Genomic DNA, 12,600 nt, shown 5'->3' with positions numbered 1-12,600 from the left:
CTATAATGATTTTGTTATAAAACCTGAGATGGAAAGCACTTTTGAACACTTCTATCCATCCATCCATTATCCAACCCGCTATATCCTAACTACAGGGTCATGGGGGTCTGCTGGAGCCAATCCCAGCCAACACAGGGCACAAGGCAGGAACCCTAGGCAGGACGCCAGTTCACCGCAGTGAACACTACTATATAAAGTTAAATAATATGTCTAGAAATGAAGAGATTATTTCTAAAGTACACTGCATTTCAGTTTAAAATAATATACAAAAGTAGTTCAAACTACAGGTATTGGGGACATATTGGAGAATTCCTATTTTACCACCAGTCATCATCCAGGAGTGAAAGGTAAGAGCTATTTTCAACAGACAGCATTCAAAGAACAGTATGATCTGGCAATTTCATTCCTGCTGTGTGTAGACACTTTGGCACCCAAACTATTCCTACTTTACACAAATATTTTTAACATCTCCCTAAGCTATTGTTGAGGTATGCAAACTTTGAAAATATATGCAGTTAGGCTTGTCCCTGTGTTTAATAAACTGAGCTATGTGATGCTAGATACTGGAGGATAAGCAGTATGCTGAAGTAGCTAAGGTACAGGACCTTAAACTTTAAGGCTGCCAGATCACTGTGTGACCTAGGCCAAATTAGATAAGGTGCCTGTGCACCATCTGTAAAAAATAACTGTATGCTGATGTAACATAGAGTATCCTGATTTTGTAAGCTGCTGTGAATAAAAGTGTCATCTCACTATAAAAGCAACCAGCAAAAGGGTATGATAGGGAATATTTACAGACTTACGCATTTTCCTCTGTTCATGAACAACTTAATTTTACAGCAGATTTCAATTTAATTTTCAATCATACAAACAAAACTCCTGCTATTGCTGTCTGAAACAACAGTAATGACCCATATAATTTGAAAGTTGACAACATATATATATGGTTCGCTGACAAAGTGCTGTATTTCACCACATCCAAAACCATACAAATAAAATGCGACCACAGGTTAGCAAAAGGCCTATTTCAATTACTGCATAATTATCCTGTACACCTTCCAGTTCTTTAGAAATTACATCAGCAGCTCTTTTGACTCTCACTATATTGCCAAGACATTCTAAAAACTGCTCTATTTCGTGAGGTATCTAAGGAAACCGTATGAATGAAAAAATATTTTCTGGATCCATTTTACCTACAAACAAAACCATTCTCTACAGATAGGTAAAAAAAAAACACAGAAAGCTATGTACACATTCAGCAGCAATACATTATTCTTGAAGCAGCTAGTACACTACTCATCGCACTTGTACTTACTTGTATCTTGTTGCTAAGTGTGCTAATGAGGCCCTTGTTCAGTAAAGCATCACACTTTGAAAGCAGGTTCTTGCTTACTGCTTTAATCATGCTGAAAACACTCCAGTGGCCCTTATTTAATCCCACACATTTTTTATATTTTAAATTGAAAACAGTACAAATCTACACTACTGCATGCACTTCACATAAAATATGTGATTGTGCTTGATTGAGAAGACTGTCTGTATAAGATAATAATTTAGAACTTAAGTAACTAAATCAAATGACCACCTACTAATTAATGTGGCAGTAAATACATTGTTCTTGTGCATTAAAGAAACTGAAATTCAGAGAAAGTTTGCATTATTGTTTTTAATTATTGGAATGGCAATAATTATTTAGCTCAGTGAAAATAAGCAAAGTAGTAAGTGTATTTGGGATAGATCAGAGAACTGCAAGAACAGAGACATGACACTGGATGCCTCAATGAAAACCGCAGCATACAGTAAATATACCACACTATGTCAATATAAAAAACAAGCTTACATGGTTAAGTTACAATTAGCAACTATGATGTAATGTAAAGGGGGAATGCAGCAAATATTAGAAAACAACAATGGGAAGTCATGGATAAAATGGCCATTCTTTTAGTACAGTGTTCTAGAGTATACTCGATGAGAAGGGAAGCCTGTATAGATTTAACATTTCATAATAGTAAAAAATTGTATTTTCAAATATAGATGTTAATTAGCTGTTTGTATCCAGATAATTAACATGTAAAATTGTAAACATGCAAAACAAAAAAAAGGCCTTACAAAGCCTTGCAGAAACATACTGGAACAAACTTCCTGATACGAAGACTGTTGAGTTTAATTTGATTATATTTAAAAGTATACTTTATACAATGCTTTATAATTTCATGGAAAAAAAATACAAGCCACAGGGAATATAGTTGATCCCACTGCACAAATAAGGAGATGGAAATATTGTGCAAAACCTTTAGGCCAACCAATCCAATTATTTTTGAAGCTAGTTTTCTGGGTATGAAGTGTTTATATGTACGTAAAAACACTATTTAACATTAGAATAAACATTGGTATAATTGACCTGCACTGGCCTGCCTCCACATAATGAGGGAGGTTCAGTTGTTTTTAAATAGATTTAATTAAACAGTTGCATCTCATGGTGAGTTATGGTGAGATCAGGTACAGTGACATTTTAAGTACTGTGGAGAACTGGCTTAAGCCCCTTATTTCAGACACTGTTTTAAAGCTAGTCATAATAGGATCTGATGATGTGGGAGAAGCAGGAGGGGTACTGGAAATTTATGTGAATGAGCAATGGGGAAAAAGCAAACACATTGTAATTTAAACAAAAATGTGTGATCCAGACATTGAAATCCTGACTGAATATCATCCACTTTACTGCCTACTAATATTATATATGATATATATCACCCTGTTTAATGTACTGCATAATAACTCACCAGCAAAACTGATTCACACTGTTACTAATATTCTAATGATGAATCATTCTAAGCTTAGAATGCTGGTGACTTCAACCAGGGTAACATAACTTCTATCAGAATGTTGCATTTGCGGACACAACAAGCTGGAATTGCCCTATTTAATTGTTAATTCCTTTAAATGTAAACCTATGGTATAAATGGGCAGGACCAACCTCATCTTACTCCAACCTACAAGCCTGCTATTGACAGTAGCAGCCCTTTTATTATCCAAGACAAATGTTCTTGTGTGTTTGGGAGATTATTATTTATTATAATATATATTTTTCTTGAACTTCTGTAAATTTTTAATTTCCACTTGGTGACAAACAAAATATCTATCTCTTATTAGCCAAGACAGAAGTTCTTATGTATATATATATATATATATATATATATTTTTTTTTTTCCTTAAGCTTCTGTAAAGTTTTAATTTCCCCTTGGTGACAAACAAAGTATCTATATACCTATCTAATTGGAAGAAGGGTTTTGGATTTGTTGAAAAAAAGGTTCTGACTCCGACTCCAGAAATTTAAATAAGTCCTACTCTACCTTCGATGTCTGCTTTAGTGTAGGTTGTATATGAGACTATTATTCTAGTTGATGGGCTCCAGACTGTAACTAAAATGGTCACAAATATGACCAAAATAAGCTTTGCTAATTTCCACAGGTAAGCCTTTGTTGTCGAAATACTCTTCTGTTTACAAAATAAACACTAGACAGCTAAAATTGGGATAAACCTATTTAAAATGACTCTACGAATTCTTTTGTCACTTTTTTCTCCATTGTGCCCTTTTGTCCTATCCACTGGAATGGACACTTATTTCTACGACTGGAGCTGAATCATTGAAATGCGTGTCCCCTGTCAGCTGCTTACAAAATGAACAAAGGACAACAGAAATTCTTCAAAATGTATTTTAAAATATCTGTTAAATCACTTTTATGTCTACTGTAATTTTCTGTCCACTCCACTCGGGGGCTGGAGCATAGCTGTAGAAATGCGTGCTCCCTGCCTGCTGCTTGCATAATGAATACTGGGATTATAAGATTGTCTGGAAATAATTTAAAAATAATGAAGGACGTTTTCTATATCACTTTCATGTCTACTGTGCCCCCATGTCCCTTCCATTGGTGGGGACACATTTCCTCAGCTAGACCTTTGGCATAGAAATGCATGCCCCTGTCTTCTGCTTTCAAAATGAACACTGGACAGTTAATGATTGAAAAATTCTATGACTATAACAGATATGTAAACCATACCATATTAGCCCCTAAAAGCAAAAATGTAGTGAGAGTGATTGGTGTGGAGTTAGGCTATTCTATAGGAGCACCTACTGCAGTGAAGACCCAGCGTTGGTCACCCCACAATTACTGGGCACATTTTGTTTTTATACTCTTAGATCACACATGACACCTGGCTACAAGCTTAAAAAGCAATGGCATTAAAGGGAGGGCAAAGTACATTGCACAAAAAATGGAGAGATTGCCTTTTGTGGCATTTTTTCACTTTCTCCTTGACTTGTTTGGAGAAATCTCAAAGTTAAGTGTTACACTTTAAAATAATGCTCTGATTTTGCCTCATGCTGTAGCAGTTATTGACAGTTGTATTCTCATAATCATGGGGAGTATCAGACAGACTATTAATGAATGGAAAGTTGCAGAATTTTCTGCACCAGAGTGGCCTAGTAATACTTGTTCAGCATAAAAATGTGGTGTCCCAGGATAACACATAGATCTCAGACAGACTGAACACTAAAAAGCAGGGAAAGTCAGTGAGTAGTATCGATACAAGCGCCACCATTTAGAATATCCATCTCAAAGGTACAAGTCTCACCAATTTTAAAGATGATCTTCTATTGCTTGTTGAGAAAACAGTGGAGGTTAAAGTCAAGGAACAGGAAAGCTGGTTTGAAAATATGAGGGGTAATACACAGCAAGAAAGCTCACAAGGGTCTGAGATTATTCATTGCTTCTCAGTTTTCTATTATGATTTATAGCCAGATGATATAATCACTTTTGGAGAAAATTAGATTGTCTCTTTAATTAACTGGTATCAAGAAGTGTTGTTGAAGAATGCATGTGATGTCAAGGCTGTATAAATGGAATAGTGTTTACTAAAAATTCAGATTAAAGGTTTATTCTCGGACTTATAGCAGCTTTTGGGAAGTCTCACTGACAGAACAGCTTTATTGCACAGATTTCCACAATATTCTACATCCTGTTCAGGTTATGCCTATTTCAGAAGCCCAGTGTGAACATGACTTTTTAATACAAAACAATAAAATCAAAAATGTGAAACTCACTTAATATCTCAACCTAATTTAGTCAGGATAAGCACAGAAGGCCCATCACTTGAGCAGTTTGAACTTGAGTCCTGTGTTAAACACTGGCTCCCTTCAAACATGAGGAAAAGAAAACCAAATTACACCGTATGTCCCTCTGACACTGACATTCTGATGGCCATTGAGACGGGCTCAGAACCTGAGCAAAACACACTGTTCTTAAAGATTGTGCATAGTTTGAAATTTATAATGACATTCAGTTACCACGATCATCAAGATGGACATAAAAGCACAAAGAGGATAATAATTAGCCACACATACTGTACGTGGAGGTTAGAAAGATGAATGAGTGAAAGATTAATATTTTATATATTTTATTATTTGGCACCTAAGTCAAAGCTATTGGCTCCTATTTTTTTTTTCCTTAAGGAGCCACTGGTTCCTTGAGGTTAATTTTTGTCTGGAGCACAGGATTTATTGGTAATCAATAATTTATAGTACCAGAGGGCAGCTCGCTTTGCTCGCCTACCCCCGTGTGGGCGCTACGCACTAGCCACTTTGCAGCTCTGCTGCTCGTGTATGGGAAAGCAGATGTACAATTTAAATAGATTGTTATTTTCATGGGAATTGTTACATATGCATAATAAAACTATTTTACATTACAGCAAGTAATTAACCATAGTAAAACATAATAAATTAAAAGAAAATTATGTTTCATGTTGCGTTAGAGGTATTCATTACATTATACATTTTTGTTGTGTTTGGCTTTGAAATTACCATGCGAATACCTTTTAAACTTACACTTTTACTGTAAAACTTAACTAAAAACAATATTTGCAATTAACTTTTTGTCAGTATTGTATTGAATTTTGATTCCGTGTTTGGACTTACATTGTGACAACGCAAAGCATAAGCTGACTTTTTTGAATGTTTGTCCCTGTGATTTGTTAACTGTTATAGCAAAAGCTATTCTATCAGGAAACTGTAAATGGTTTAATACAAATGGCATATCAGGATCTCCTTTGGTGTCTAATGTTATCCACAGAATATGTACTATATTACCTTTCTTGTCGCCTGTTCAAATTTTATATGTTAGAATTGTTTGACGAATTTTCAATAAAACTAATCTTGTCCCATTGAATAGCCAATCACTAATGCATAAATTATGCAATGACATTGCTATACATCCCTTTTTTAATAGTAATTCAGCTGGTGAAAAACCGGATGGTGTTAACAGTTGTAGATATTCTACGGGATATTGTAAGTTGATGTTTTCATCTTCCGCACCATCACTACCAACTGCTTCAGCATAGTCTATTGATACACATTTAACCAATTTGCCCTGTAATCGATCGACAATTTTTGTGTTAATTCATTTGACTACATCATTTCTCAGTGCTAGGATTGCCCGTGTACTCATTTCTTCTGTTGATAATCGTTCAGGATAAAATTCTTCAATAATATTTGGACATAATAAGTCTTCTTCTTTTATTAGGAACCTAAAGTGAGGAACAACAACAACAACAACATTTATTTATATAGCACATTTTCATACAAACAGTAGCTCAAAGTGCTTTACATATTAAAGAATAGAAAAATGAAAGACATAATTATAAAAAATAAATCAACATTAACATCGAATAAGAGTAAGGTTCAATGGCCAGGGGACAGAAAAACAAAAACTCCAGACGGCTGGAGAAAAATAAAATCTGTAGGGATTCCAGACCATGATACGCCCAGTCCCCTCTGGGCATTCTACCTAACATAAATGAAACAGTCCTCTTTGGATTTAGGGTTCTCACGGAAAGGCTTGATGATGATGATGGTCACGTAGACTTCTTCCTTTTAATCCGTCCATCATTGTTGGAGCATCATGAAGCTTTGAGTAGGTGGAGGTGGCGCAGGCCACCACCACAAAGAAACCGGAAAAGAAACAGAAAAGAGAGTAGGGGTCAGTACCGATTTTAGAGCCACCATGAATAGTTGTTATGATGAATTGAACATACAGAGTATCAGGATTAAGTTAAATTACGATTAAAATGAAGTTATAAAAAGGCCATGTTAAAGTAATGTGTTTTCAGCAGTGTTTTAAAGTGCTCTACTGTATCAGCCTGGCGAATTCCTATTGGCAGGCTATTCCAGATTTTAGGTGCATAACAGCAGAAGGCCGCCTCACCACTTCTTTTAAGTTTTGTTCTTGGAATTCTAAGGAGACACTCATTTGAGGATCTGAGGTTACGATTTGGAATATAAGGTGTCAGACATTCCGATATATAAGATGGGGCTAGATTATTTAAGGCTTTATAAACCATAAGCAGAATTTTAAAGTCAATTCTGAATGACACAGGTAACCAGTGTAGTGACGCTAAGACTGGTGTGATGTGTTCTGATTTTCTTTTCCTAGTTAGGATTCTAGCAGCTGCATTCTGCACTAGTTGCAAACGATTTATATCTTTTTTGGGTAGTCCTGAGAGGAGTGCGTTACAGTAATCTAGTCGACTGAAAACAAACGCGTGAACTAATTTCTCAGCATCTTTCAGTGATAAAAGAGGTCTAACTTTACTTATGTTTCTTAAGTGAAAAAATGCTGTCCTAATGATCTGATTAATATGTGATTTAAAATTCAGATTACAGTCAACAATCACCCCTAAGCTTTTTACCTCCGTCTTGACTTTTAATCCTAATGTATCCAGTTTATTTCTAATAGCCTCATTGTATCCATTATTGCTGATCACTAAAATTTCAGTTTTCTTTATTTAACTTGAGAAAATTACTATTCATCCATTCTGAGATACTAGTCAGACATTGTGTTAGTGAATCAATAGAATCGGGGTCATCAGGTGCTATTGATAAGTACAGCTGTGTGTCATCAGCATAGCTGTGGTAGCTCACGTTGTGCCCTGAGATAATCTGACCTAACGGAAGCATGTAGATTGAGAATAACAGCGGACCCAGGATAGAGCCTTGTGGAACACCATATTGGATATCATGTGTCTTCGAGTTGTAATTCCCACAACTAACAAAATATTTTCTCCCTGTCAGGTAGGATTCAAACCAATTTAAGACACTGCCAGAGAGGCCCATAAAAACATAAAAATTTATAAGAGCTGAGAGCGCAGAAACTGTGCCTGACAAAAGCATGCACAGGAATGAGAGCTGAGAGGATGGAGACCGCGGGTCCCGTGTGACCCCCTCTACCAACTTGAAAAAATCTCTTGGCAATAGTCTCGTCTTGTCTCAAGATTTTCTTTTATAATAGTGAGATGTTAAATATGATGTATGCTTTCATTTCTTAAAGTATATGGCAAATGAGTGTGCTAAGCAAAGAAAGATTTGTATTGTAGTTGTGTATCAGCACTGTAAACATGAGGGACACAACATACAAGTTTTAGAACAGGTACTTTTTACTTTTCTGTGGACAAGAACTGGTGGCGAGCATTGAGAAATTGTTTATGATGTGCACAAAAAACACCAGTAAAAATATTACCAGATATTCAAACCTTATTGTAAAAAATGGACCAGACAGAAGTGGACAGGATGATCAAAACTGGCCAGTATAGCACAATAAAAAAGACAGGGAAGTTAACAATTTAGGACAGGCTTTCACTGGTTTTACATTCATAAGGAAAGGAGTTGAACTATTTGGCTGTGTTTAATGTTACCTGGCCAAAACAAACTGGGTTTCTGAGAGAAAGAAAATGTAGTCACTGCTAACATTAAGCAAGAAAAAAAGATTATAATTGTTTGTGAAGACTCTGGCTTAACAGCCCTGATAAAAAGTAACAAGAATGTCGTTTATTTTTAAAAATAAGTTAATATTTTGTTTGGCCTCCCATATAATATAAAACTAAATCAATTTTCTTCTGTGCACTGTTGTATAATTTTTGGAAGTGGTCCTGTGGTGAATTCTTCCAAGTTTCTCGCAAGATGTGCCACAATGTTTCTTTTTACAGTGGCCATTTTTATTCTTTATTCCTGTTCAATGATCCTATGTAGCTTTAATTACGTTGATTTAGTCTTTCTGCAGATTTTCACTCAGTAGGCCTTAATTGTGTTTACGGTTTCTGTCTTGTGTAAAGTTTTTGCCAAGAACTCTTTTTCCCAACAGTACAGCAAGATGAAATCAAATCTGTTTATATTTCTTAGCAGTCATTACTCCACTCATTTGTGACCCGATCTCCTAGAAAGTTGGCTGAAACGTTCCCCAGAGAATGACACTAACACCATCATGGTTTATAGAAGGCATGCATTAATGTACTTCTTGCCAATTCTTCTACTGACATACTGATTGCTTATTTAACCAAAAGTCAATAACACAAAGAAGTTAGAAAAGAATAAGTAAAAGTCAACCATACCACAACCTTTATCATTAAAAAGTTAGGTAATAGGCCAGTAGCTACATGGTATATTAAGGAAAGTATGCAATTTTGATAAAATAGTGAATAAAGTGGTACTTGACTTGGGAAATGAATGTTTAATGGTACTCATGAATACTCAAAGAATGCAGTATTCATACATACAAACGCTCATTGTGTTTTTTTAATCACTACATTTCATTGAAAATCTTAAAGACAATTCAAAGTTGTCCCACTACATAAGCAAATTGATTTGGGATTCAAACAAATTTTCTGGAGCTGTGAGGAAGCATCACTGAACCACATTAAAATATGTTTATACAGCATTGTGTTATGGCTGATTTAAGGCTTCAGAAGGACACTTCATTTACAGTACCATTTACAGGTTGGTTAGTTCTTAGCTGGCAGGTAGTTACTATATATAATGTACCTATAAAAAGAATTCACCCTTTGGGCAATTTCACATTTTATTATTATTTTAATTTTTATTATACTGTATTAACATTGCTCAACGGAAAAAGTGCTCTTAAACACACATAACTGATGACATAGTATTTACCATTTAGTAGAGGAACCTTTGACAGAAAATTCAGCCTTGATTTTGTCCATCACATTGGACAATGCAATTTTTCAATTTCTTTGTAAATCTGCTCAAGATATGTCAAGTTGAATGGGTATTGCAGCTAAACAGCCTCTTTCAAGTCCAGCCATAAATTCTGAATTGGACTGAGATCTGGACTCTGACTTGGACATTAACATTTTTTGTTTTTATACCATTCCTCAGTAGGTTTGGCTTTATGCTTGAGGTTGTTGTCTTTCTGAAAAACACATCTTTTTCCATTACACAGGTTTCTTACAAACTGTTATCAGTTTTTCCTCCAGGAGATCCATGTATTTTGCTGCATTCATTTTCCCCTCACATACCTTCCAGAGCCTGTTGCAGAGAAGCATCCCCATAGCATGTTGCTGCCACTACCATGCTTCACATTGGAGATGATGTATTTTGAGAATGTGTAGTTTTCAAACAGGTGCATTTAAACTACAACCAACCGAAACCCCTGTACAACAGACAGATGATCTCCATTGAACTAATTATATGACTTCTAAAAGCAACTGGCTGAACCAGTGAAGATTTAGGTATGTCACATTAAATACTTAGGCAATCAATTATTTTGTGTTTTACATAAGCAATTAATTTACATAACTTACAGAGATAAATCCAATGTAATTAAATGTTTTATAATAATAATATGGGGCGGGATGATGGTGCAGTGGTAGTGCTGCTGCCTTGCAGTTAGTTTGCTTCCCGGGTCCTCCCTGCGTGGAGTTTGCATGTTCTCCCTGTGTCTGCGTGGGTTTCCTCCGGGTGCTCCGGTTTCCTCCCACAATTCAAAGACATGCCGGTTAGGTCGATTGGCGATTCTAAATTGTCCCTAGTGTGTGGGTGTGTCCTGCGGTGGGTTGACACCCTGCCCAGGATTGGTTCCTGCCTTGTGCCCTGTGTTGGCTGGGATTGGCTCCAGCAGACCCCCGTGACCCTGTGTTCGGATTCAGCGGGTTGGAAAATGGATGGATGGATAATAATAAAATGTGAACACTTCCAATGTGTTAATACTGTATATACTCACTGTACTACTGTTCTTGAAACCCAGGATCTAGCTGGATCAGTGTAGGAGAGGGGATTGGGAGAAATGAGAAGAGTTGAGTGAAGGCAAAGACTGATTGATTTCCAGATAATTTTTTAATATCAAGAGACAATAATCAACTTAAACTGGAGCAAATAAGACAACCAAAAGAAAACCAGCATTGGTGAATATCTAAAAAAGGTGTTAATTAGGTACAGTATAGGCTTACAATCCATCCATCTTCTTAATGTTAACAATGCAACTCCAGTACTAAGTAGTGACTTAATTTAACATTATAATGCCACGCAAAAGACAAGTGTGATGTTAGTGTGAATCAAAAAAGGGCAAAAAAAGTATCACAAAGAAGATGCCGATCATCAAACAGAAGTCTGTGCAGAAAACTCTGGTTCAGGATCACCACTGAAAACCAGTAAATTGACCAAATACTGCTCTTTGAAGACAATTTAGTGTTGCTACATTAATGTCAAAGGAACAAAACAATATTTAAATGCAACAGTTATAATTTCATTTACTGGAAAAAACGTAACAGTGAACAGTCTTTTCATTATTTTTTTTTCACAGAACAGAACTAATTCCTTTTAATGTATCTTTTTCTCTGCATTCCTACAGTGTAGGAAACATTAGAGTTAACATAAGTTAAAGACATTAAGCGTGGCGTTTCATATTTTTAAATTATATGATGAGCCAAAAAAAACATTGTTTCAACATTTATTTTTACCATAAATATCTGTTGCATATAAGACACCATTGATTCTCTTAGAAACAGAATATTACTTTTGCTTCCAGCCCAAGAGATTGATCCCTGAAAAAAACGCAGCTGGTGTAGTTTTACAGCATGTCCTCTTGGGGCTCTAGTGATACTAGGGACTCTTGTTTAGGCTCCACATCTTAAAAGCAAGGGCCACTTCAACCCCATTTTCGCATCTTGTAGTAAATGACAAAACTGTGCTATAATAACTAGCTTTGCATTTGTTTATGTAGGAAGCACACTTTTTGGACATAAATTCCTAGGTAAGGTAACAGGTTTCAAAGGAGACAGACAGCTTATGCCTGGAGGATTTTTTTTTTTCATGCAGGGATCAGAAACAGTATGGCATTTGAACCTTTCAGAGTGTTTGGCTTGGATGATAGATCAGAAAGAAGAATATAGAGTAATCACTGCAACAGTGTAGCCTGAGCAGAGAGCAGTAAAAATGAGGAATACTCTGGACAGATCAATTGGCAGTAGTACAGATTTGACCTGTGCAAGTTCTCTCAAATCATGTACGACTTTCAGCTGTAATAGCCCAGACTGAAGGGTCTCCAAATAGAAAGCAACAAAACATTCCTGAGCTATTTACCAGTAACTAAAATGTTTGGAAGTTGAGACTTACAAAACATATTCATTTTGTCCAAATACCAATATAACAAGAAAACCTAAAAATACTATCTCCAAAATGAAAACTATGATCTATTCTGTTTACAACTTATTACCATATTTTATGCTTAAGCAGGAGAAACAAAATTATAGGTGTTACTG

Source organism: Polypterus senegalus, chromosome 5 (assembly GCF_016835505.1).
Source record: "Polypterus senegalus isolate Bchr_013 chromosome 5, ASM1683550v1, whole genome shotgun sequence".
Lineage (NCBI taxonomy): Eukaryota > Metazoa > Chordata > Cladistia > Polypteriformes > Polypteridae > Polypterus > Polypterus senegalus.
This window is presented reverse-complemented; position numbering follows the sequence as displayed.